Here is a 21,469-nt window from a genome sequence, read left to right as displayed (position 1 = left end):
AGATCTGGGTAGAGGTTCGTTGTTTACTGCGTGTATTGTCCTTGGTTGGTGCCATAGTTTGAGCAGAACCCCTGGGCCCAGATCTGCCCATGATAATGTTCTTCTTGTAGGGTTCTAGGACCCTCTGGATCCTTCTATTTCCCCATTCTCCCATACTTCTCATTTTTAAAACTAGAGATGGCAAAAAAAAATAGAGAAGGCAAACAAATGAATTATAAGAAATAGGAGAGCTGAAATAACTAAATTCTAAAATCATGTGAACCTTAATTTAATTTTTTTTTTAAAAAAAGTAACCTTTACTTAAAGCTTTGTCTTATCTTCTATTATAGTGTGTACAGAATAGAGTAGGTAGTAAATTGTTGCGTTACTATAAGCCAAACTATGTAAAGTACTTTAAACATCATTAGAAGAGCAATTATTATAATTTTATTACCCAAATTTGGAGCGCCTGCTAAAACAAATTAACCTTAAATTGTTAGTGACATATAAGAGGATTTTATTTTCATTAATGTAGCAACTAGAATGGGTATGTAAAGTTGGTAGTATTCTAAGAATTGACTGATGTTTTTCGATGCCTTAAATGTTAATCTCTTTTCCACTCCCTGGCCTTTATTTTTCTTCCTTAGAGGCTGGTTTTTAAAAAGGTACCAGCTTCATAGCTATTATATGTTATAACTAATGCGTGCTACCTCTGTTAGCATTTTTAAGAGAGGCAGCCACAGGGTTCTTTCTGCATGCAGGAAGGCTGGAAGCCCGTTTCCTCACTGGACTGGAGTTTTTATTACAACAATTCCATTTTGAGAACACAGAACTTTCTTATGTCTCTGGCCATCACTGTTACACTGCAGTACCACATTTGTTTGGGACAGGCTCTAAAACTCATAACATGTAAGTACGCTTTCAGAAGCAGAGGTCAGAACATAGGTGTATAAGCTGAACCATCAGGAGATCAGCCTAAGGGGACACTGCAGGTGAATGGGCATTCACTACTGTCATCAGGATCCATTTGCATTCTTTTTCTGAAGTTACAGCAGAAATTGTACAAACTTTACATGAGAGCTAAATCTTTGCATTGGTTCATTTCATCAAAATATGGAGAATTGTGTGAGCATATTGTAAATATCTACATTTAAAGCCTTATGTGGAAATAAACTGAGAGACTTATAATCCACCTACGCATAAAATCCCTTGTTAGAATGTCTCCACTCAGGACCTTTCCAATTGCCTTTAATCAGTTCTATCAGAAATATATGTGCTGTTGTTTGTTTTGTTTGATTATTTTGCTTTTGATTTGGAGCACCTGAGCATATATCTTCTTGAACAATTACTTTGGACATTAAATGTCTGCTATATTAAGCCTATTAATAATTTTAAGTATTAACTTGTTTCAGATATTCATGCAAAGAAAATTTATATAACTCAAGATCTTTGAAACAATTCTGTGATACAGCCCAAAGATTTTTATTTTTTCTCTTAAATAATGGTATTTCTCCCGTTATCTTAGAGTACCCTCCCTGCTTTGTTTTATGTCAGTGCTAAAATGACAAAAATTTAATTATATGTAATGAATTTTTATTTATATAAAGTATGTAAATAAAATACTTTGGCCAGATCCAAATCTAATTGCACCGATCAGATCGCTGTCAAATGTACCCACCAACGTCCATATATAGTTAAAAAAGTACATAGAGAAATTATAGGACACACACTACTTACTCTTTTGGCAATGTTATCTATGTGTTCCTTATAGTCAGGTCAATATAACTGTTTACCTCAAAGGTGCATTATATATATTAAGATTAGAATGTGCTTTCTATATTAATTTTCTAAAAGCAAAGGTGCCTTATCTAAATGATTTTCAAAGGCACAAAACTTTAAGGAGGCAACACATTCTAACACCCAGATGAAGATGATCGAAATATTTAGTGACTAGAGGAAGGCATCAAAACTAAGAAGAAACAAACAAAACAAAAAAACACATGACCAGATCACAGCTGTTCATCATCTTTCTATTCTTCCAACAAATCCCCTAAAATTTCTCTCTCATAAAAATAAGCCATTTGGGGCGTTCTTGAAGAACTCTACCAGAATCAGTCTTTCACCCTGTATGGAAGAGGAGGGGCTTAGAGGTTGCTAAGGGTCATATCTGTGAAAAGGCATAGATTAGTGAATCTGCTCCTCAACTTAATACCTTAATTGTCACTGACAAGGTTATTTTTAATTCACCAGTATAGAATTTTGTATATAGATACAAAATAAGTTTAGTTTTAGATACATTGGTATAGAATTCAAATTTAAGATTATTCTTCACATACATTATATATATTCTCCTCCATTATGAGGTATTATATCCATACAATTCAATTATAGTACAAACTTTACTTCCCATACTTTGAAAGTGGTATTTCAGGCTGTTTAGGATAATTAAGTAATATAAGTTAATTGTTAGCTGATCAACTCATAGTAATAACAATTACTAGTCTATTTTTATCACAAGAATATACATCTTAGGTGTTATAGATACATATGATTCTATAGAAAGATAAGGTAAAACAGATAAGGTCTTCAAAAACCTCAGAGACATGCAGAATATGGCATGTAAAGATATCTTTATTATTTTAAAGATTCACTGACAAAGAGACAGGTTAACCTGTAGGCAACACCCAACCTACCTCATGTAAGATGATGAGCATCAAAGAATCTCCTTTTGGAAATGGCTGCAAATCTGGCAAAAAATAAAAAAGCACTGAACAAAATATTCTCATTTCTACCACAGACAGAATTCTGCCTAAAAATGGTCAAGCCTGGATTCAGGGATAGTGGATAGCTGAACTCTGCCAAGACAGGATAAGCAAGTCCTCAAAAGTTTCTGCCTCATAAATATGTATGCCAGATATATGGGCCAGAAGTCTGAAGATAATGCTTCAATATTATAGAGAGTTTTGGGTGACCGTGCAGGCAGTAAACTGTCTCTGTCATTTTTGTTTTCGATTTGGAAGTTGCTAACCTGCACTCCCTATATACTCAAGTAATTAAACTTTACTCCTTCTCAAATATCTGGTGGAGTTGAAGATCAGATAGTTTCACAGTTAAGCTTAGTTGTTAGGAGTTAAGATGTTTTTAGGTATAAATAGATGCGTTTAGTTGATTCTTATGAAATATGATAGATATTGATTTACATCGAGAATTTTAGACTCACCAAGATAGGAAAGACGTTTTCTTCAAGGCTGCCAAATAAAAGTAGCCTGAACACTATGAATGCAACATTTATATAATTCCTGATTGTTTCATGGTTCTTCTTGCTGTACATATTTTACATATATGTAAATTCTTTTCTGTACATATTGTACATATATAATGATAAAATATATGTTTAAAAAAGAAGAAATGGAGACTCACTCATTCTCATATTCATAAATTCCAGAAAAATAAATTAAAAGCCATTGTTTATACAAAAAAGTACATACAGTGTAAAAAAGCATGAAGAAAAATAAATATAGAGTAATAAGATAAAGTTAAAAACAAACAAACAAAAGCCAAAGAATCCTCTTTGATTGAGAAATCCTGTGTTTAGGGCAGAGTATTTCAGATTTTTTTTAAACCATGCATAATATCTGACTGTGTGTCTCAATATTTGTCCCATCTGTAGCAAGAGGAAATTTCTTTGATGATGACTGAGTAAGGCACTATTCTATGAATACAACACAGTGGATTTAGGAGTCATTTTATTGTTCACCTTTTTTCCTCTCTGTGTTGCTCTGGCTGTCTTGGAACTATCTTTGTAGACCAGGCTGCCCTGGACGTTACAGAGGTCTGACTGGCTCTACCTCATAATTGCTAGGATTAAAGGTATGCACCACTACTTCCAGGCGCACTCCCCACCTCTCTTTCTGTCCTTCCCTCTCTCCCTCTTCTGTCTCTTACTTTTTCTTTTTCTTTTTCCTTCCTTCCTTCCTTTCTTCTTCTTTTTTTTTAATTTTTGTGTGTGTGTGTGTGTGTTTTTGAGACAGGGTTTTCTGTGTACCCTTACCAGTCCTGGACCCACTTTGTAGACCATGCTGGCCTCAAACTCAGAGCAATCAACCTGCCTCTGACTCCCTGAATGCTTGGGTTAAAGGTGTGTGCCACCATGCCCAGCTGACTTTGATTTTACCGTAGGTCCCTGAGCTATCTAATCTCTGGTTCTTGGTCATCCAAGCAGTGTTATGTAAGGGTTCCATCTCCTGGAGTGGGCTTAAGTCAAACCGGATGTTGTTTGCTTACTCCCACAAGATTTGTGCCATCGTTGCACTAGTGTGTCTTGAGGGAAGACACCACTGTAGATCAAAGTGTTTGATGCTGGGTTAGTGTTTACAATTTTCACTTGGCAGATCCTTTGTGGAGAGCAGCCTATTGTCTTAGAAAAACCTTGAATTGTTTGTGGGTTACCATGAGACCCCTTTGTCCAATAACTCTTATAAATATAACCCAACCCCTGTACTGGAATGTTCATTTGGTGGCAAGAGATGTCCAGTGGTGCTGTATCTCAAATTTGAATTTTTGAAGTTATTTGAAAATAAAATTCTTTGATTTTTCATCCTATTGACCTTTATTATGAATTCCAATCACAAACAGTTGAAAAAAATACAGTATTCACAATTATGTGCAAAACCTGCTTGGTTTTAGTGATAAAATATACAAGCCTTACTCATATACATGAGTGCATTTATTCTGTTGCCATAAAGAACATGTGAATCTTTCGTTTCTTGTGCATTACATTGCAGGGTGTTCTTGAAAATATCCTAAAGCATGATTACATGTGAAATAAGAGCCATCCTTAGTAAGAGCTGATGAGAAAGAGATATTATTTTACATTGGTTTTTTAAATGTTATATGTACAATTTCTCTGAAAAAAAATCTTCTGTACAACTGATGATGCTACGTGAATGACGTTGGTGTCCAGGCTTCACTGCTGAAAGATAGATGATCCTTAACTCTGCAGAATTCTGGATGTCACCTTGTGTAACTTGCAACTGGCAGATAGTCTTCATAATGCATAATGAGTTGGTGACATTTCTTCTGAGATCTGTCAGCATTCAACTCCTGGCCTCTCTGCAACAACATGCCAATTAGAAATCAGTGATTCACCTAAGTATGATTTGGCTCTTTTAGCTTTGGGTAGGTTGATGAGTGTTTTTCAAAGGATTTTACTCAGGGAAAGGAGAGTGCAAAGGAGGAGCTCCATAAAGCTTTGCTTAACCCTACCCATAATATAATACTTGGTATTGCACTTTAAGAAGCTCCATGTAAACCGGATAGGAGGCATTTTCAAAATGTATAAAAGAAAGCTGCTTACTTGCAGTAGATTTTTTTAAAGAAAGGTACAAATTCAGACCATAGTTTGTGTGTGCATGTATATTTGCACACTGTTCAGGTGGTATGTGTGTGCACATGGGAGTGCATGTGTAGGTGAGCTGTGCATTTGTGGGTTATGTGGGAACAGTGGCTCTATGTGATGCACACACTTGAGTATTAGGGTGCATTCACCCCTGGTGTCCTGTGGGGCAGAAAGTACACACCAGTGTCTGTCTGTCTTCTTTTACTCCTCTTGTCTCAAGGCCTTTCTCCCTTGAATGGGAAGCTCTCTATTTGTGATATGATGGCTGGCCCATGATAGTTAGAAATCTCCTGTCCCCAAAGCTGGCTTTATTTCCATGTGAAGCGATGTCTGCTATGTGACTGCTGAGAGTTCAGACTTGGGTGTTCTTACCCAATGAGTCATCTGTCCATCCTGAGAACTAGCTTTCACAGTTATCTTTCAAAAGAGCCCTGCACAGAGACATAGACTCTTTCTAATACAGATAAAACATCTATCAGTTATCTCCACGTATTCTACCGATGGTTCTAAGGAACTCTGGATTGTCCTTTGACCATAACAGATTGTGGGAGGGAACTGCCTACAGAAAATTTAAAGTAACATAGACAGAATTGCTGTCTGCAGATGGCAAGAACATGGTGTAGACAACTCTGTGCCCATGTACTCAGTAAGACCCTTCCTAGACTATATGTGCCTAGTGGGAGCTAGATCATGGGAGGGACAAAGCTGTCTATTTTATTAAGTAGATGTTTTCCAAACTAGACATTTCCACTATTAAAATGATGAGCAACATCAAGATATTGTCCTTTCTATCAGGATACAAAGAGAAATTACCTCGTCTATGGTTAAGTGTAGGAGTATAGGAGCCAGGCTTAGAGAAAAATAAATAATTTTCTGATTATAAGCTATTATATTCAGCTCATTCAAAGTAAGGAGTAGAGTTGTTGTGCAGACTCATCCACAGTGTGTGAACAGAATGCTGCTGGCAACGTTGAAGTCTGTACAAGGGGCAGGCTAAAATTAATGTTTCCAATTTAAATTTAACTTTAAAATGTGGTTGTCCTGAAATCTGTGTCTCCCTACATTTTTGTTGCCTTTTTTCTTTTCTTTTCTTTTCTTTTTCTTTTTCTTTTTCTTTTCCTTTTCTTTCTTTTCTTTTTTGTTTTGTTTTGTTGTACCTCAAGCTTCAGTTCTTTTATTCACTTTTAATCCTGAGAATAAGCTATGGAGATACAAATGGGGAGAGATAATCTTAGTGACAACTAATGGAAACTCTCCTGAACATAAGTCTTCATGAAAAGAATAAATCACTTGTTTTCTCCACAATTCTCATAACATTACCCAAGATTTTTGTTTACAAATAATAGTCTTTTAAAAGAAATCACCAACCTGTTTGATTTTAATATTTTATTTCTTTTTTTTTTTTTTTTTTTTTTTTTTGGTTTTTCGAGACAGGGTTTCTCTGTGTAGCCTTGGCCATCCTGGACTCACTCTGTAGACTAATTTTTTATTTCTGCTTCTCCCACAGTTAGTTGCACCCCAAAGGTAGGGCAAAGTACTATTCACCTGCTTAACCAGTGTCTTGCATCTTCTAAGCCTCATGTCTTCCTTGGGGCTGGTGTAAATCCTGGGTCATAAGCCTGTAGTCATCCTTCTAATACTCACTGACTGTAAAGTCTTCTACTGACTTCCTGTGTCAGACACTTATACAGAGTTGCCAAGGTGTTTCTCTTGTGGACATTTTATTGTATTGGTCTAGGTCCTCAAACACAAGGTCACATCAAACATCTCTGTGGCAAACTTTTCTCTTAACACCATTTCTAGATGGGATGTACTCAGTGGTAGTTAAAAATGCTAAAAGTTATGGGTGATGATTTTTGTATGTTACTATTAACAATAATTAAAAAGTGATAATTTTCCATCTGTAACCTTAGACATGGGCTCCTAGAGGAGATACATTTGTGAGGTTCTCTCGAAAAAAAGTGATTGCTAAGTGATTTTGCAGCATAAACATAAAAAGCTATATACTGGTAACATGAAGAAAGTATTAGCTCAGTATGTCTTCTGTGTCTCTACAAGAATTATGGAAATAAATTATATTTTGTGTCATTGTATGTTTTTTTTTCCCTCCCTGTCAGCTGTCATACTTCTGGTCTTGTATAGCAAGAAATTCAATTCCACTTCCAGATCATTGCCTTACTTTTCTCAATTTTGCTTGCCGTTGTCCTGCCCCATTTATAAAGGAAGAACCTGGCAGCTCGTGAAGGCCACAGTGCTATCTCTGTTTTCCCATACCTTTCCTGTTAGCCCCCAAGGTTGTCTTCATTTCATTATTTTCTTTATTTTGTAAGGCCATCTCTCACTGGATGTTTTTTCTATTCTAATTGCAGTTTGGGATCTGAAAAGATAAAAAATGTATAAAAATGTAGTCTAGCAAATTAGATGTACTTCAGTTTTTGTTATTTTTTTTTTTCGGGATCTTGTTCCTTATCTAATTTTTAAAATGTTAGTGGAATAGTTGTCACAGATAAAAGCAAACAATGTTCTCTTGTGTTTTAAATCATAACAAAAATTGCAGGTATGGTGTCTAATTTTAGCAGTTTTATTTGTTATTTGTAGTAGATTTTTAAAAATGCAAATTATCATATATATATATATATATATATATATACACACACATACATACATACACACACACACAAAGAGAAAATATTTCATCTAGGGTTAAGGGAAGGAGTATATGGGTAGTATATATATACATACATGCATACATATATATGTATGCATGTATGTATATATATATATATATATATTGTGTGTGTGTGTGTGTGTGTGTGTGTGTGTGTGTGTGTGTGTGTGTGTGTGGCCCACTTTGTTCATATGGAAGTCAAATAATCTTTTTAGCTCGGGCTGTAAGTATCATGGTTTCCAAGTAAGCACTTTCCCTGATAAGTTGTCTGAGCATTCTCTTGATATTCTTCTGGATGTCAAAAGATATATGCATATATGCAGGAGACACTGGTTTTGAGATCCCCTGGGATATTTCTTGACCTATATAAAGGCCCTTCCATTAGATGGAAGATGAGTAAAAGTTTGCCTTCCCTGACATTGTTTCTTCTTCAGTGCTTGTTCTTTCCCCTTTTTTCTTCATCGTTCTATTGTATCATTGTACATCTTACATTTTATTGAATACTCAGGCATTTTATGTCGAAAATAGTGGTCATCATAATTTAATTAACTTTTGATAGGTAATCATTTCAATATATGTTTTCTGTCTTCGAATAAAAGAAATGAGATGCAACCAGTGGATTCATGATGCAGTGCATGATCCCTCTACTGATGATGCCAAGATCAAGAGGCTGAAACCCTGTTGGTACTGAGGAGTGGGCATTATGAAATAGCCTTTCCTTTTTTCTAAGTGATGAGTAACCAGGGTTCTCAGAGTTGTTTTATGTGCAGTATAAACTACAGAGTTTTAATCTTCAGTAAGTTTTCAGGAATCAGGACTACTTTTAGGAGGAAAGATATGCCATTATTCAATCACTTATGTTTACTTTCTTGTGTGAGACTATGCTACATGAAAAAAAGATAGAGAAAATGCTTCCTTTCATGAAATTATATGCTCAAAATTGTATACTACAACTAAGCAATATGGCAACCCCAAGTTCCATGTAGGAGACACAATAAAGACATTATTGAAGGATGTCTAGAAATCTTTCTAGTCAGGCCTTGGACTGTTTGCCATGTGTCAGTCTAATTCCAAGACTTACCTGAAACTAACTACTCTGTCAACCTGTAAGGTAAGCAATATCCTTTGTTTCTGGAGGCAGATTAGTAGCATCTGAATTTAAGTTCTAGATATTGAAATAAATTGAAATGATATTGTTTTTAATTGGTAGTTTTTATAGAATTCCTTGACATTGAAGACAAATTAGGTACAATAATGTTGGGCATGTACTTGGGAAATTATTAACTATATCTAGTATTTTGTTATAAAAGTAAAATATGATGAATAAAATTAGTTCATGAAGTTAAATTTGCAATCATGGATTCTAGAACCAAACATTATATAATACATTCACATAAAACATATATATCTATACGAAGAGAGATTCAATATATAAATATTGCTAACTATTCGGCTCAGAATTTATGTGTTTCATCTTACACTATGAGTCCTAGTTATCATTATCTTAAAGTAGATGTTTTTGTCCTTGTCCTGTCACTGCTGTGTACAGATATATCACTGATTGCCCTTTAATATAGCTGGTGATAGAGACTTTCTTTTTTAAAGATTTTTTGGCATATATATTTATATTATTACAAATAAATTAAAAAACGTACATACAGCAAGAAGAACCATGAAACAGATTTCTTGCATGTGGTTTGTGAAGTCCCCAAATCTAACCTGACTTGTATTATTTAACTATCAGTCATGTCTCTGACATTATTTCACCTTTGGAAGGGGTAAAGGACAATAATGGGATAAATGAACATTTTCATATAACTGACACCCTGGCACAGAGGAAAAATTGTGTCTTTCAACCATATGAGTTCACCTTTGGGGTCAAATGGCAATACGATGACCATTTTGTTCTTGTTGCTTGAGCTCTCATCTTCTTGGGGACTCTCTGCAAACCTGTACACAGTGTGCAGTCATGCTGACTGAGATCGTAATTTTGCACTAGGTTTTTTTTTTTTTTTTTGTCTGTTGATGGTTTCTACTGCAGACACAGAAGAGAGGGCTAGCATTTCATTCTTATTTGGAGAGGGAAATGAAATTTCCCTATGATTTTTAAGCTTGTTGGCATTAAGGGTCACCTCTCTCACCTAAGAAGAAAGCCCAGAATGAGATTTCATGATATGATGATTAAGAAGACATTTCTCAGAGTGAGGATGCCATGTGGAGAGAAAGGACATGTTAGTTTGTAATCCAGGGACCTGTGGACCTAACCACTCAGGAGGTGCTGATGCCAGTAAGAAACTGATTTTAGGGATAGCACCAGGTATGGCATTTACCTGTCTTTGCAGATCTCTGACCTAATGGTGCCTCTTGGCGCAGCTGAAGCAGTGTCACCTGGCTGAGGAGCCAGCAGAGCTTCACAGAGACATCAGTTTGCGCCCTTGGGAGAGAGAACAACTTTGCAGCCCGTGATTGGGATTGTAAAGGAATCCCAGGACACAGGAAGTACAAGGAATGTGCTTGTAACAGGTTTCCCATACTCCACTGGGAAGATTTCTGCTTAAAATTCTGGCTCAAGCAAAGCAGGTGACAGGAACTGTGTGCATTAAGTACTGGCAGAAGACTGGTATGACGTCTATAGAACTCATGAAGCAAAGTAAAATAGTCTAAAAACAATGTTTCTTATTATCATGCACTAACATTTCTTACCTGTTACTGATAACATGTTCTACAACTTGCCCTTGGCATATGTGCACACACACACACACACACACACACACACACACACACACACACACACACACACACACACACACACACACACACACACACACACACACACACACACACACACACACATACACACACACACACACACATACACACACACACACACATACACACACATACACACACACACACACACACACACACACACACACACACACACACACACACACACACACACACACACACACACACACACACACACACACACACACACACACACACACACACACACACACACACACACACACACACACACACACACACACACACACACACACACACACACACACACACACACACACACACACACACACACACACACACACACACACACACACACACACACACACACACACACACATACACACACACACACACACACACACACACACACACACACACACACACACACTTTTCTCACAGCACCCAGCACCACTATCCTGGTCATTCAAAGTGCTTAGTTTTTGTTTTAACTTCACCATGTTTAAACAGTGCTATTTAAGCAGGATGTGTTCTTTAGGATAAGAAAGAAGAAAGCTATTGTTATGTCTGTAGGTATACATTTTTTGAGTGTTCTTTTTAAGATATTAAAAAAATACCCCATCCGTGCTACCCAAGGACAGGTCCATTTGTCATTATTCTTGATTTCTGTCATAACTTAAAGAGAAACTTACACAATGTCTGGAGCCCTTGATGTCCTGCAGATGATGGAGGTGGATGCCCTCAAATTCCTTGCTGCAGGAACCCACTTCGGTGACACCAACCCTGACTTTCTGATGGGTCAATACATCTACAAAAGGAAGAGTGCTGTATCTACACTATAAATCTGAGGAGGACCTGGGAGAAGCTGCTGCTTACAGCTCTGGCTATGGTTGTCCTTGAGAACCCTGCTGACGTCAGCATCATCTCCTCCAGGAACACTGGCTAGCAAGCTGTGTTGAAGACTGCTGCTGCCACTGGAGCCACTTCCGTTGCTGGTCACTTCACACCTGAGACCTTCATCAACCAGATCCAAGCAACCTTCAGGGGGCCACGCCTTCTAGTGGTGACTGATCCTAGGGCTGATCACCAGCCCCTCACAGAGGCCTCTTATGTCAACCTGCCTACCATCGCTCTGTGCAACATGGATTCTCCTCTGCACTATGTGGACATTGCCATCCCAGGGGAGATTGAGAAGGAGGAGCAAGCTTCTTCTGAGAAGGCCATGACCAAGTGAGAGTTCCAGGGAAAATGAAAATCAAGGACAAATGGACTGTGCCAGCTCCTGAGTTCACTGCTGCTCAGCCAGAGGTGGCAGACTGGTCTGAGGGTGTGCAGGTAACCATCCCGACTTCCCTACTGAGGACTGGAGCTCCCAGCCACCCGCTGAGGACTGGTCAGTAGCTCCTACAGCACAGGCCACTGAGTGGGTTAGAGCCACCACTGAGTGGTCCTGAGCTTCTCTGCAGACACTTGAGCAAAGGGAGTAAAGGTGGAAGGAAAATAAAGTCCCTAAGAGCTGAAAAAATGATATTAAAAGAATAATGCTATTACTTTAAAAATAATATTTATTATATAAGTAGTAATTATTTACCACATTAAGATAAAGCCAAAACAAAAAATTAATTTTTTAATCTATGAAGTAGTGATATACATGTGTGTTGTTGAGACACCACAGGAATGGAGATTGTGAGGAAAGGCAACATAGAGGGAATGCCAAGTGACAAGTCAAAATGGTAAGCCAGAATTTCAATTTATTCTAAACATGTTTCAGGAACCACAACCAAGTAGATTCTAGATGTTTGTCACAATATAAACTTTCTGATAAAAGATTAGATAAATATAAATTATTTCACTAATTCTTATAGGATAGCAACATAAATTATATGTATATTTATATTCAATGAATATATTTTTACATATTTTATCCACACATGAACTATGTTATTATTTGTCTATCTATTGTTCATTTCCTTACTTTACTTAATTCACTCATTGCCCTGTCTCTCAGTATAGCCTGATATATAAAGCCAAGTTTTTGTATAGAAAGGTTCTTCCTGCATCTGGAATAACTTCTTTTATTATTAGTAGTAGTAGTGAGAGCATAAATGCAGTTTCCTTCAGTATCCTGAGGACAGAAAAACCTCATTCACTAGGCAAGCCTAATGGATAGCTAAATTCTGCAGATTATTTGCAAGTGAGTCAGCCTATTTACCAAGATAATTCAACTTGCAAATTAGTCATGTAGAAAGATTGAGTTGGCGAAGACAGAGTAGGCACTTTTGTCCTAAAAATAGGCACACTATGCTTGTTCCTAAAGCAGTACAGTAGCAGCACACATAAAGAGACACAGTGAGGCAGCAAGAAACAATTTTTTCTTATACGCAAATGATCAATTCCTTTCCCTGATAGAGCTGAGCACACATTGCCAGCCATTTGTGCCAGCTTCTTTCTGCTCTGGAGAATCAGCCCTGGCCCATGCTAATGAGCCAGGCACTAGCAGCACCAATTGCCCTGGTTCTCCATTTGCTTTTAGCATTACTGACATTTCCTCTTTCCAGCTTGGGAGTCACAGCTGCAGGAATAGAGCTGCAGCATATTTATGGCCACTGTCTTCTTAAAATGGCATCCTGGGACTAGAGGGCAAAATTGGGCATACTAGTTCACAAGCATAAAAAATATGAGCCAGTTAGAACCTGATTAAGGATATTTAAAATCCTTTGGGAAAAAAAGTACTATGTTGGGCTGGAAGATTGTAACTCTCCTCTTGTATCCAGTGATGTTCCTTTTCAGGGTTGAGCCCGAAGCTTGTCACTCCTTTCCAGAGTGTAATAGATGTCACTTCCTTGCAGAGTAACATCTAGTAAGATAGTGTCTTCCATGACATCACTCTAGAATTGTACTGTCCTCTTGTATTGACAACGAATAAAAATTACTTGTTTACCCCCCCCGCCCGCTGCCATTTTCAACTTTTCAATGTGTTAATAGGTAGCTAACTGCTAACTACTCTGAAGTCATTTAGAATCATAACTTTAAGTAAATTGGGTTGCAACTTGTGTGCCTAAAGAAAACAGCATGAGATGCAGAACACGTCAGGACTCTATGGTTGACCAGTCCCTATGAGAATAGACAAGGAAGACGTATACGTTATGGGGAAAGGCAGTTTCTGTGGCATGACCTTACGTTGGACTCAGAACACTGTGGCTCTATTAGAGTACAGTGTGATTGCTTGAAACACAGTCAGGCTGGGGCTCATTAATGAGGCAGCTTCAGGAAATGACCCTTTCTATGGATACGCTTGCATATTACCGGACCAAAATACCACAATTTGCATGTGTTTTTCCAGCTGTGCTTTTTTTTTTTTTTTTTTTTTAATTTAAAAGATCAGCTGCAGAGAAAAAAGTATGATCATATACTTCCATTAAAAGATGGCCCCAGATCCCTGATCACACTTGAAAGCCAAGTCATTTCATAGGGTAACTTCCTGTGATTTTTGGCCTCACTCCACCCATCGAGTCAGATTGAAATTTGGTGACACATTTTCTTTACAAATCTGAGCATGAACCATGGAGAAACATATGTATTAAATAAATAGGGGTGTATAATATATATGCATATATATATATAGGTAATACATGTATATATAGGCAATACATACATATATGTACTACTGTTTATGCAATTTCTGTAATATCATGAAACAATAGAAAATCTATTCAATATATAAAATAGGAACCAAATGAGGGTTAACATTTCCTCTCATTTAGCATGTGCCGTGAACTGGGCAAATGTTAGGTACATTATCACAATTGAACTTCTCAATCCAGTGCAGATAGAATTCTGCACTGTCTCAAGAACAAGAAAGTTCAATACTATATGGTTAGTCTGGATCCCATATCACAGCCTTGTCTAACTGCTTCAATGTGGAGAATTACTCTGAGTTTATGCCTAACAACAATAAACCAATTTTTCTCCTATTCTAGCAGAAACCTAGAAGCATTCATCTGTGACTAAAGAAATCCTTCCACTCTTTGAAATCTGAATCTCTTATCAGTTTCAATTTGCCTTGCTTAGAAGATGAGTCTCTCAGGGAGATAAATGAAAATACTGGAAAACCTAAAATGTTGATGTGTTAATTTTTCTTGAAATGTCCCATTTGAGAAACATTATGACATATGCATGTAACTACTGAAGTGTTGTATGCAAGAATGCATGTGTTGAACTTGAAGAGCCTGTAGTGATGAAGGCATGTTCTATAACTAGATATGACCAGTGAGAGAGGGGAGGTGATGGGGAAAAGATGAAAACATGGCCTTGAAAACATCTGGTGGTCTCTAGATGGGTCACTTGGGAACACTAAAATTTTTAGGAAGAAATTGAATGTTGTAAACATTATTTGATAGGCTTCATTCTGCCAAATTCATAGAGGAATTGAATCAGGAGAGCTGAGTCTAAAAACGTACAAGAGGAGCTTTTACAGCAATCCAGTCACATGAGAATCAAACTGTCCATCACCGTGTCGCTGGCAAGAACATAAGGCATATGCTCTAGTATACAAGACTGGATTGGCAGGGCTCATGCTTTTCAATGAGCTTTGCATATTTGTGAATCCTAAAAATGTCAATTTATGGTAACTTGAGAAAGTTCCAGAAAATATCATAAGGGCTGTTAAGAATGCAATGGAAACCACACTGTGTAGGTCATAAGCAATGTTTGGTCATGTGATAGAGTATGGGCCAGGGATTTCATGAGTAAACTTACTGTTGTACAAAAGCACTGATTTCTGGGTTGTCTTCAGACATGCAGCTCCAAACACTACTTCAAATCCCAGGCTCTAGATAACATGTGAGTTCAAGTGAAAATGTGCATAACTTAGGATATGATGGAAATCTGGGGAAAATATATGGCAGCTAAAAATACATGCAATGCAAATTCAAGAAATATCTGGCAGAACAGAAAGAATATCTTGGTTTTGCTAAAATTAAGACACTGTGATAAATTCTAGGAGCTACAGACATTCCTCCTTGTGAATGATTTCCCCCTTAGAGTCAAGTAGAGCAGTGGTTTTACTACCTGCATAAAGTACAGTATATTTTGCTGCTTTTATAAAGTTCGTTATGACACTATTTACCGTTTGTTGATTTACCAGTGTGCAGAGTAACCAGTTTAAACATGCATCCCACCCATTCTAATCATTTGACTTAGAAGAGAGGATTGGAATCAGCCATTTAAATAAAAGTGACATTTGTATTCCACACTCATCTCTACATGCATTGCATGGCTTAGATATTATGAGGATATGCTGACATTTTAATTTAATACTGTTTTAAATCATAAACAAAATAATATGAAGTCTGTTGAATAAAGGTTCATTTTTCTATACCTGTTCTAGCTCCCAAATAATGACACAGAGAACTATTATATTTATTAATAATGTTTAAAGCACTACGACTGTCAGATTTCAATATACTCTAACCTGGTGATATAGTATCCTGGTTACTTCACATCCATGTGCTCTGGGCTACTTGCCATCTTAGTCTTGACTTGGCTGCTTCCTCTCCATCTGTCTGCCCTCATGGAGAACTCCTCCTGGCAACCACCTCAGGGTTCCTGACCTTCTCCTTCCTCTTCTTCTACTCTGGTCCCTACATGAGACTCCTCTGTCTGGAGTTGGAGGTCCTGCCTCCACACTCCCCTTTGCCTGGCTAATCAGCTCTTTACTAATCATTCTGAGATGGTGGAGAACAGTTTTTACACAACCCTGAGACAGGAGATTCTTCAATGAAATGACGATACCCACTTCCGAACTGCAACAAGATCTTGGGACACAGAAATCAACATCTGAATACATAGTGCACAAGAACATCCCGCAACAGAATTCTCCACTCATGATGGGAACAAAATCACATCCTGCTATTTCTCTCACAAAAATATTCTAGAGTTGAAAACTTAATTCAAGATTACTTGATAAGACATGAGCTCCAACGACAAATTCATTGAGGTAATGGCTGTGTTCTGGTAGTGAATGAATTACAGGGCATCACTGTCCACTCTAACAGCAGAAAACGCTCATCATTCATAATTAATTAGTTATTGAAGTGCATATAAATAGTATTTTCAATATAACCTGTATGTTGTGTCACTTGAACTTCAGGCAAAAGTAAAAGTCTTATGGCTAAAATCTCTTGTATTTTGATACCAGGTTGACTACTATATTTTTTTGCCATTTCAGATATCAAAAGTTTCCTTCATTTTTTCTTTTGGAAGAGATGATTAAATCATGTTCCCTTTGTATAGCCATGGTTCAAAATTAATTTAAGATGGTTTCTCAAGGATAACTGGCCTGATTTCATATTTGTCCTCCATGATTAAATTTTCAGACATGCAGATACTGAGCCATGACTGATACTTGATTCTTGACCACATCGTAATAAGCTCTTGGAAGCGTCCACACAGTCCTGCATGGAGACATGCATTAGTTTCCTGGACAACTAGAAGATAGATGTAAATGGAAGAGAAAATGCTGTTTCTGCTATTAATAACAAAGAGATAATTCCATTTTTCTCACTGTGCTTACAATGCATGACTACAGCTTTATTCCATTTTCATAAAATAACAACATAATTTATAGCACCAGCCTCACAACATTTCAATGCCCAACTTCTCAAAAAGAGAGTTTCTAATTCCCTTTATTAAGCAGCTTTCCACAACCCACCCTAATCTCCAACGACCTCCATTAAGACCTCAGGCTACAGCTTTCTTCATAATTGACATTAGTCATCTTTATTATTTTATAGTATATAAACATCTTTCAAGGTGACTTAAATTATTCTAGTTTTCTTGTACTATGTTTTGCTCTGCATTCTGATTTGGAGAATACAAGCGTAGTTTCTCTGAAGAAACACAATCAGATGGAAGGTCACTTGCTCTCTGAATTCAGTGCTTTGTGTTTCTACAAGACAGTCCTAATTAAAAGCCAAGGACAGCAAAGAGCTGCCTGTAGCTCCCAGTATGCCAAGTGTTGTCTGTGAGGAATCTGAGGCTAATGGTATCAAAACGCTTTTGATGAGAAGCTATTTATTGTGGCTATGATTATTTTATAATTGCCCAAATTAATGCTTCCCCTGAAACACTATTTTCTAAGACTTCACATGCTCTGTTTACATCCTGCCCTCTTTCCTTTGAAAGGAAATTGTTCCTATAATCGTTGCTTGCTGCATGCCTTTCTCATGTGCCCTTGAGGGCAACTCTGTCAGAACATGGAGACTCAAGCTCTTCCTTCTCATCTCTGTTTCTCATTGATTAGCACATTTCTTAGTATACAGTAAGTATTCTATGAGTAGGGAAACATAATGAAATTAAATTAATACTGTGGTCCTGATCTGCAACCAACTTCTAAAATAATCATTAATCTTTTTTTGTTTTTTGTTTTGTTTTACATTTTATTAATTTATTCATATTACATCTCGATTGTTAGCCCTTTCCCTGTTTCCTCCCATTTTTCCCTCCCTCCCACTTCCCGCCTTCTCCCCTCCCCTATGTCTGTGATTGAGGGAGACCTCCTTCCCCTATATATGCTCTTAGAATATCGAGTCTCTTCTTGGTAACTTGCTAATCATTAATCTTAAAACAAGTTTTATACATTTACCTCGTGCATGCAGCACATTGAAATAAAAATACTCATTTCAAATTACACTTTCTAAATGTTTTCTTCAAAAATCTATTACTGGTGTGTTTTATATATTTAATTGTGATGTATATATTTGTGATTTCATGATGGAAAGGACAATTTTCTAAGCATTTCCACTCCCACTTTTATTTTTCTCATTCTTTTTATTCAATATAAGGTCTTATTTTTAATTTTAGTAGTGTACAGAAAATCTTAGGTAGTTCTTACTTATTCATCTAAGTAAGTACAAAATGTATGAATCAGAGATAATCATCACTTTCACGCATCTGTTTTTAACTTCGCCCTACATATGAATTAAGATAAGTAGGAACAGAAACTATATATGAAATAAGACAAATTTATAAATTCTTGCCCCAGGGCATTGGCCTAATTTTACATATATATGTGGGACAACATCATATCAACATTTTCAGATGGACAACCAAACTTAGGCAAAGCTCAAACCTCATATGTTAGTTTAAGGTTTTTGTAACCGCCAGGAAAACATGACAATTCTGAAATATATGTCTTCTCTGAATATTAAAGACACAGTTACATCGCAAGTTTAAATGTCCCATGTGTAGCCAAAGCACTCTACAAAATCTTCAAAACCAAAGGAAGACAGGTGTCTAATCATATGAATGCCCTGTCAGAGAATATTTGGACACAATGAATATTATGTTGCAAGAGTAGCTCACTTATGTTAATTTTCCTTGGTCAATAAAATTGATAGGTAAAAAATGCCCTCCTTCTGTCCAGTCCTCACACATCACTCTGTAAAGCAGGAAGGCCTCAGGACGGTACTAAGTGCCTCTGAAGGAGCGTGGTTACTGACTAGTGTGCTGTGGAAAGTCACTGACAGATTTAAAGAGCTGACTTTACTGCCACAGCGTTCAGAGGTTAAGTCACTGAAGTGTGTCAGGTCTATCTCTGATGTGTTGTTTACCATAGAAAGAAAGGACTCAAGAGCACTTATGTGTTTCCAAGTACCAGCCAATGCCTAAAGGAGCATCGTCACATGTAACGTGGACAATGCTCAGATGTAAGCACAATAACCATGTGCTACCCACGGCTTGTGATTCTTAGGGTAGATCTATAACTCTGTTTCTTTTTAAATCGACGTTAAAATGAATTTAGAATGTTTTGTGTGACGCTCCCTTACACATTGCTTGATTAAAACTTGCATTATAAGTACCCATAGCTGACAGATGACTGATTAACAATGATATTCACAGGCTCTCATTGTTACATGTTATCACAACAAATTTTTAACAGATATTAGAGTATATAATGCAAATTGTATAGTTGTATAGACACATCTGCACATGTAGAAGAAATATTACTGCATATTATGTATTGACATAAAATGTATGCATTTTATTCATATTTTTATATTTTATGTGTAAATATATGAATTTCAAGAAACCCTACATATAACGTCATCTTACACATATCTCATGCATATATGCTAAGAATCCATATATATGTACGTGTGTGTGTGTGAAAAATAAAAAAGTGCCTATGCAATCACATTTTAAAATGAGATAAGGAATGATTCTGCCTACATGGGAAAAACTCTACCAGAACAAAAGAGATTATATAGAAATTCTTGAAAAAACTTGCTAAACTCTTCATGCACAGTTCTGTCTTTCATACAAATGACACATACTCACTCAATCTTCATATAATAAAAAAGAGGCCAAGAATTTAAAGGAGAGCAAGGAGGGACATATAGAAGGATTTAAAGGGAAGAAGGTGAAAGGAACCATATTGTAATTATTTTATAATCTCAAAAATGAAAAAATAAGCCTTAAAAAATAAAATAATTCTTTGTGATAGATATCATTACTCATTGACTCAGAGAACTAAGCAGAGAACCAAGCTTAGGTAAATCAGAAGAAATAGAGGAACCAGGGTTTGAATTTCTTTTTTTTTTTATTAATTTATTCATATTACATCTCGATTGTTAGCCCTTCCCCTGTTTCCTCCCATTCTTCCCTCCCTCCCATTTCTCCCCTTCTCCCCTCCCCTATGTCTGTGACCGAGGGAGACCTCCTCCCCCTATATATGCTCTCAGAATATCAAGTCTCTTCTTGGTAACTAGCTATCCTTCCTCTGAGTGCCACCAGGTTTCCCCATCTGGGGGACATGGTCAGAAAAGGGGCAGGGTTTGAATTTCAATAATCTTACTTGGCCAGTTTTCATTCAGCATTGGATTAAAAAATAGATCATTATCTGAAAGATTTTAAACCTCAATTATGAATCGCATTCAAAGCTTGCTTGGTGTAGAATTACCTGGATTTCATTAAATAACTTAGATATCTATTATTTGAAAGACAGGATTTCCTGTAGCCCTGAGCATTTAATTGTATTCAGACCTCTTTATTGGACTGCATTTATCTCCCTACAACCAAAGTTACAGGAGTATGCTTCCACACCCTGCCTAAACTGTTAATTTGTGCTATAAAGACTAAGCTGTAGTAAGGTTTTAATCATGTGCTAACCAAATAGTAAAATGGTGCTTTTGTTCTCTCCCAGAAGGAGAATATTTTCTTTTGAATGGCTGTAATTTCCAACCTCCAATAAAAGATTTCTCCCAATGAAGTCCATAAAGTGTGTGCTATCTTTAACTTACTGTAAAGAACAGATGGAGGCTAAAAGGTTCTCTGGAAGGTGGCAGCAGATAACACATGTGCTGCCAACAGATGGAGAATTGATAATATTAGCATTACTATCCACTCAGTTCTTCAGGGGTAAAATTTAATTTTTATTTTTCCTTAATCCACCAACAGATCCTGATGGTTTAACTTCTATATGTTCAAATAATGTTCAATTTCCTTTCCTGAGTTATATTACCTACTCATTGGCTCCCAGCTACTTATCACTGTAACCATATCTCAATCATGTCACTGTCTTACTTAAAATATTCCTGATATTTTATGATAAAATTCATCTTTTGTGCTGAGGCAACAAAACACTGGAGGATCTCAGC

The 21,469-nt window shown here is 36.8% G+C and overlaps 1 protein-coding gene and 1 pseudogene across 1 annotated transcript in view; both read left to right on the top strand.

Moving 5' to 3' along the window:
* Positions 1 to 21,469, top strand: part of Mdga2 (MAM domain containing glycosylphosphatidylinositol anchor 2) — an 800,517-nt gene that overhangs the window by 207,907 nt on the left and 571,141 nt on the right. The gene's annotated exons all lie outside the window — the stretch shown is intronic.
* On the top strand, positions 11,450 to 12,443 carry LOC127189774 (40S ribosomal protein SA-like; annotated as a pseudogene).

This window comes from Acomys russatus, chromosome 1 (genome assembly GCF_903995435.1).
Source record: "Acomys russatus chromosome 1, mAcoRus1.1, whole genome shotgun sequence".
Classification (NCBI taxonomy): Eukaryota; Metazoa; Chordata; class Mammalia; order Rodentia; family Muridae; genus Acomys; species Acomys russatus.
The sequence above is the reverse complement of the archived record's forward strand: the minus strand, read 5'-3'. Positions and strand labels throughout refer to the sequence as shown.